Below are 7,011 nucleotides of genomic sequence, written 5' to 3'. Positions count from 1 at the left end.
TGTGTGTGTGTGTGTGTGTGTGTGTGTGTGTGTGTGTGTGTGTGTGTGTTACCTCCTGTCCAGTAATGAGAAGCACACTGTCCTCTTTCCCATGATGCAACTGTCTGGCGATGTAGTCCAGCACAAGCAGCTCACTCCAGCAGTTATGCAGCAACTTCATCTGATCTCCCACCTGTGGAGCAGAGAGAAAGTGAATGAATGAAAGTAGACAAAATGATTTCCAAATATTTTCATATATGCATTATGTAGATTTTTACACTTTTTATTATAATTTATTTGGTATAAAATATTGTTGCTCAGAAGTTGCTCTTTCATAGTTCAGGAATTATGGAGTTATATTTATTGAGATATTGATATATATATAACTCTAGAGGATACTTTTTTTATGAGGAAAAAAAGCAGAAGACATCAAGTCTCCATTTTTTTATTAATTTGAATACATTTTTATTTTGTACAAAATATTATTGCTCAAATGTTGCTCTTTCATTTAATAAACAAACTTAATAAGCTATATATATTAATATTTGTTATTATTTAATACTATGTAATTTATTTACAATTATTTCATATTTATATTTGTTTATAGTTTTATATGAGTTATATTTGACTTAATTAGTAAATCTCGGTTGTTTCTCTATAAATGATTAAAAAAACAAACAAATTAGTCAATTATATAATTTAAAAGTATAGAGATATATAAATATGATAAAATGAAAAAAAAATATTTGATGAGAAGTACGTTATTTTATTTATTTATTTATTTCACGTTTTTGGAAAATTTGAGTCTCTTCTAAATCTCTATATGAGACCATTTTTTTCCCTTATGAGTCTATTTGCCTTCTAGGAAAAAGAACTGAATATTATTAAGAGATCCTATTTTTGATATTGCTTTCCTACATTTTCATTTTTCATTTCATGAATAAATAAATAATAAATAAATATGCATATACATATATACATATTTTCATATTCGGTGCAATACAATGTGAATGTGTCATTGTGCCTACACTCATACACATTCAGACATGTTTAAAAGGAGCCTCACCCACACAAAATTTCCAGAGAGCTGCAAGTTTTCCACCGCCAACACAATAGCATTGAGTTACTGTATAAAAATGGAATAGAATGGACTGAACCATCATTCAGGTTAGCAGAGATGTGAGTCAGTCTTAATTTAATAGCCGGCCGCTATTGTGCGTATTCACAGTCCAATTTAGCAGGTGGAATTGGATTGAAAGTAGGCAATTATGTGGATGATATAATTCTACAGAAACAACTTTCAGCTCACTGTTGCATACAAGATTCGTGACCCTTCAGGAGCCTCCCGGGGTGGCACAGTTAATTGCAGCAGAAATGCAGTTGTTATTTTTTTAAAGCGCATAGAATTGGACAGCAGCTCCACCACTCCCTTTATGCCACGCTCCTGTTGCCATGGCGAGAGATCATACGGCACATTCTGCACACAGTGAAGGAAGCTGGAGTCTGTCTGTTGCTGTAGATACGCAGGTACATCGTGTTACACTGCTACACGATCGACAAAAACACACATGCAAAGCTTTCTATGCAAATAGAGGAAAGCAATACTGAGGGGAATGTTATTAAATACCACTTCACCATACTCTAAACCAGGGGTGGGCAAACTTGGCCCTTCCAGGTCACTTTCCTTCAGAGTTTAGCTCCAACTCTAATCAAACACACCTGAACCAGCTAATCATTGTCTTCAAGACTACTAGAAAGCTACAGGCAGGTGAGTTTTATCAGGGTTGGATCAAATCTCTGCAGGAAAGTGGCCTGGAAGGGCCAAGTTTGCCCATCACTGTTCTAAACAAATCATTTCAAATCTAAAGAATTACATTTTTGTAGTTATGTAATCAGCTGATTAGTTGCAAGCAACTAGTGTTATTAAATATGAAAATCAAATATATGTCTTTATAGTTCACTCAAAATGCAAAAGAGAAATACACATGGGGTTGAAATGACATGAGGGTGAGTAAATGGTGATATTTTCATTTTTCATCTATCCTTTTAACCTTGTCATTTGAAAAAACAAATAAAAAGCAAGTAATGCTAGTTTAATTAAGCTTACTGATGTAGCTAAGGCTAGTTAATGTTGTGACGTTAGTTAGAATACAAAGAAACAGCTTTAGACTAAAGCTCTTTTGAAGCAAGTCATACTTGAGAAGATAAAATCTTTCTGCATTTCCAGCTGCCTTCAAGAACAAACATAACACTTTTATTAGCTTGAAGTGAACCTGCTGCAATCTAGTGTTTAGCAATGCTACACTCTAAAAATGCTGGGTTGTTTCAACCCAACTTTTTTCTAGAGTGTAGCCATTACTGTAAAGAATCAAGGAACGATCAAATGATAGTATGATTTACAGCAAAGTGCTCATGCTGAAAGTAGAAATAACATTACAACTGCTACCTCAAGTTCAGAGTCACATTACAAGTGCTACCGCAAAACTGGACAACCAGAATTTACTATCTGAAAACACACCACAAAATGACACATTCAAAATGATACAGAATCAGGGGAGATGCACATGCGCCGAACGACAAATGTACAGCAGTGGCACGTGCATAACCTCAGCCACATTAAAATGCTCACATTTCCTATTCCTAAACTAGTCACCAAGAAGCATCATTCCCATTAAAACTCTGCATTAAGAATGCAAATAAATGAACAAACAAACAAATAAAAATGTATGCATAGATAGATAGATAGATAGATAGATAGATAGATAGATAGATAGATAGATAGATCGATATAGATTCTATATAGATATACAAACTTCCCTTTTGAATACTGAACCTGCAACTTACTACCATTAGTGTACTAGCATTTTTCAGCTTGTCCTCGGCGGCATCACCATAAGTGCTGTGTGAGGCCGCTTTTGGAGAGTGTCAGATGCCCTTGGCACCCCAGTGTGGGCTATTATATGGGACACAGAAAAAGCTTTGCTCTGAAAAGATTATGAGTAAAACAAGACCCTTGTCCATTTCTCAGCAGTAGCTGTTGACTCTGAAATCACACACAGACACATACACATTCACATCCACACTTGAACGCCACAACACTTCCCTGTCAGCACTCTATATATTTTGCAACCCTCATTCATCTGTGATAATACCTGCCCGCTGCCCCAGACTTCCACAACACAGGCTTTATTCTTGTTGCTATTTCTCTCTCCATTGTATCTTTCTCAAATAAACCTTAAACTCTTTTTGTGTTGCAGGAATTTGAGATTTTGACCCACAAGGACACAAACGTCCAGTTGTGTGAATGTCACAAAAATACCACTGAGGACAGGAGCTACATTCAGGAAGCAGTTTTAGTGTACTGCTTATACTGTTCAATATAGCCGTTTACTATATACTACATACTATATTACTGCTCAATATAGCTGTTTACTTCTGTCTGTCTGTCTGTCTGTCTGTGTGTCTGTGTGTGTGTGTGTGTGTGATGACATGACCAAATAATTGGCTAAAATATAACCAGAAAAACATGCATTAAGAAAATCAATATGGTCAATTTCCATTTCTTGTTGACTTTAAAATATTATAAACAGAGTGAATGTCTTGTTGACTTTAAAATATTATAAACAGAATTAATTTAGCCATAACAGACTATTTGCAAATGTTAATAAGCTGCTTTTTTCACATGGCTTCAACTTTAATTAATTGAGAGATATCCGTCATTCAGTTAAAAGATTCTTTTTAATTACATTAATTTCTTTGCATTTTGTGTTAAAATGTCTTAACTTCGCCAGTTCTGCAGTAAATCATGAAGGAAAGGTTAAAAATCATGGCAGGTTTAATTACTAATATGGTAATGTCATGGGTCAGGTTTGTTTATTTATTTATTTATGAATGAAGAAATTAATACTTTTATTCAGCAAGGACATATTAAACTGATCAAAAGGGACAGTAAAGGCATTTATAATGTTATAAAAGATTTCTATTTCAAATAGATGCTGTTCTTTGAACTGTCTATTCATTAAAGAATCCTGAAAAAAATGTATCACAGTTTCCACAAATATATAAAACTGTTTTCAACACTGATGATAATAATCAGAAATGTTTCTTGAGCAGCAAATCAGCATATTAGAATGAAGGATCATGTGACACTGAAGACTGGAGTAATGATGCTGAAAATTCAGCTTTACATCACAGGAATAAATTACATTTTAAAATATATTCAAAAAGAATACTTATATAAAACTGTAATAATATTTTATAATATTACAGATTTTACTGTATTTTTGATCAAATAAATGCAGCCTTAGTCAATCTAAAAGACTGAAACATTAAAGGGGTCATATGATGCGATTTCAATTTTTCCTTTCTCTTTGGAGTGTTACAAGCTCTTGGTGCATAAAGAAGATCTGTAAAGTTGCAAAGACTAAAGTCTCAAATCCAAAGAGATATTCTTTATAAAAGTTAAGAGTCAACCACGCCTACCTAAAACGGCTCGTTCTAACACGCCCCCACATGTCTACGTCACGATATGGGAAGATTTGCATAACGCCGCCCAAATGTTCACACAAAGAAAGAAGGCGTAACTTTTATTCTCGCTGTAGTATTGTTGTTGCCGCCGCCGCCATGTCGTGAAGGCGCTGTGGATATATACATCAACTTCGCGCTGTGGATCGCCAGATCGGCTTTCACCTCCGCTCACTCAAGCCCGCCGTGTGTGACGCTGTGTGTTTCGTTGTGAAAGCGAAACTACTTTGTTTGGCCTTCCAAAAGAGGACACGACTAGAAATCAGTGGTTAAAGGGGTCATATGATGTTGCTAAAAAGAACATTATTTTGTGTATTTGGTGTAATGAAATGTGTTTATGCGGTTTAAGGTTAAAAAAAAAGAAGATCTGTAAAGTTGCAAAGACTAAAGTCTCAAATCCAACTAATATATCATAGTACCATGGTATTACCAACTGACACCATGACTGTACACTCTCAGAAAAAAAGGTACAAAAGCTGGTGTGGTGCCTTTTCAAAAGGTACACTTTTGTACCTTATTTACTCTAAATGGTGCATATTAGTACCTTTTGAAAGGATACCGCCCCAGTGACAGCTTTTGTACCTTTTTTTTCTAAGAGTGCAACACAACAGTGTTATTTTAGTTTCACTGATACTATTATGTTAATATTTTTAATTATATTTTATTTTTATATTGTACATTTTCACTGTAATTTTAGTTAAAGTTTTAGTAATTTTGCTGAGTGTTTTTGTCATTTTAATTTTATTATTTATTTTTTAAAATTAGTTTAGTTTATTTCTTTTTTAGCTATTTTAGGACTTCAAGTAAAACTGAATCAAAATGAGAAATGTTGCCTTTGCAACTAGCTGAAATAAAATAATAAATAAAAGTTTTTATATTTTATTTTATATTTTATTTTATTTCAGTTAATGTTTATTTTCTTTCAGTTAACAGATTATTTTTATGGTTATCATTTCAGTTTTAGTTAACGATAACCCTGCACAACAGTACTTTTTAAAAAATAAGCAATTAATATTAATTCTGAAACAATGAAGCCTCTTCAGAACAGCATGACATTAGAGGCCAAAAATACACAGATAGTCTAAATGACAGAATATTTTGTCCATTGAAATCTGTGTATTTTGCCTTAAAAACAGCATGTTGCAAATGCTTAAAGACAATAATTATAGGCAATCATGTTAGCCAGATGAACCTGTGTTGTTTGTCCTCTGAGCCAGAAACATGATCTCCATAAATCAAACTGATGGGCCACGGAAGCACGTTTACTGCATCTTAAATTAACAAAATAAATATTCATTAAATGCAGTGTAAACACTGATAGTAGATGCATTACTGTCTAGAAAGGATTGAAAAGTGGAGGTAATATTGATTTTACTGGTATTTATAAATCAGTGAGAACTGATTAAAATGAATCTTAAAATTAAAGATTCTTCAATAGTTCTTAGGTTCTGCAAAGAATGTTCTTTTCATTGGGTCCTTTGGAGATGAAAAAAAGTTATTTAGGTTCTTCAGATCAGCATATTGGTTTCTAAAGAACTATAAAATAAAAAGGTTTCAGTGGAATGTAAAAAGGTTTTCTAATTACATCAGAATATGAAAACTACTTTGTTTCTTATTGGAATTTTTTAGGAGCGAATAATAGTCAGTTGAGGTTAACAACTATTTTCTGGAGGAATCTGATTAATTAAAAAGAGTGAGACTTATTGAATAAGAAAAATCTTCAGCCAGACTGAACAAACGGACACTGCAGCATTCACATTCTCCCCTTATCTGGTGTGGAATGCTGTTGCTAAACCCCCACACACCCCCACACACACACACACACACACACACACACACACACACACACACACACACACATACACACAGGTACCAAGAAGCAAAGGACTGGAAATTGCACCGTTTGCACTAAAACTGCAAAAAAAAAAGTAAAATAAATAAAAGATTCAATCCTTTCTGGTGCAGACACTAAAAGTTGTTTTAAATCAAATTCAGATCCAACTATCATGTGTCTTATTGCTGTGTTGTATTTTTATTTGAAACTAAAAATTTATTGTGATATTAATGCTGCTATTTCAATACAATAATTCCATGTTTCCATTCTCTCTGTTTTTTTTTTTTTCTTTTCAGATTTTAATAATATTTCAGATTTTAATTAGGCCTTCCTATTGTGTGCGTGTGTGTGTGTCTGTGCGTATGTGCACCGGTTTGGGTTCAAAAGGCTTAAAAAACATACTAAATGGTGTTTTATTTTTTAAATCTAAAAATGCACAAAGTTTTCTGTGAGTGGCAGGTTTAAGTATAGGATTGTGTACGGCGATAGAAAAGTACAGTTTGTACAGTCTAAAACCTATTACACCTATGGAGAGTCCCTGTAAACCACACATACCAACGTTTGTGTGTGTGTGTTGAGAAGGTTATTCCATTATGTGTGTGCAAATTCACAGCGTATTACTGTCCATGTGTGCGTGCATGTGTGCGTGCGTGTGTGTGTGCGTGTGTGTGTGT

The 7,011-nt window shown here is 33.9% G+C and overlaps 1 pseudogene; it reads right to left on the bottom strand.

Annotated features, from left to right (window-relative positions):
• Positions 1 to 7,011, bottom strand: part of LOC107701930 (nuclear receptor subfamily 5 group A member 2-like) — a 19,894-nt pseudogene that overhangs the window by 3,545 nt on the left and 9,338 nt on the right.

Source organism: Sinocyclocheilus anshuiensis, unplaced genomic scaffold (genome assembly GCF_001515605.1).
Source record: "Sinocyclocheilus anshuiensis isolate Anshui unplaced genomic scaffold, SAMN03320099.WGS_v1.1 scaffold1184, whole genome shotgun sequence".
Classification (NCBI taxonomy): domain Eukaryota; kingdom Metazoa; phylum Chordata; class Actinopteri; order Cypriniformes; family Cyprinidae; genus Sinocyclocheilus; species Sinocyclocheilus anshuiensis.
The sequence above is the reverse complement of the archived record's forward strand: the minus strand, read 5'-3'. Positions and strand labels throughout refer to the sequence as shown.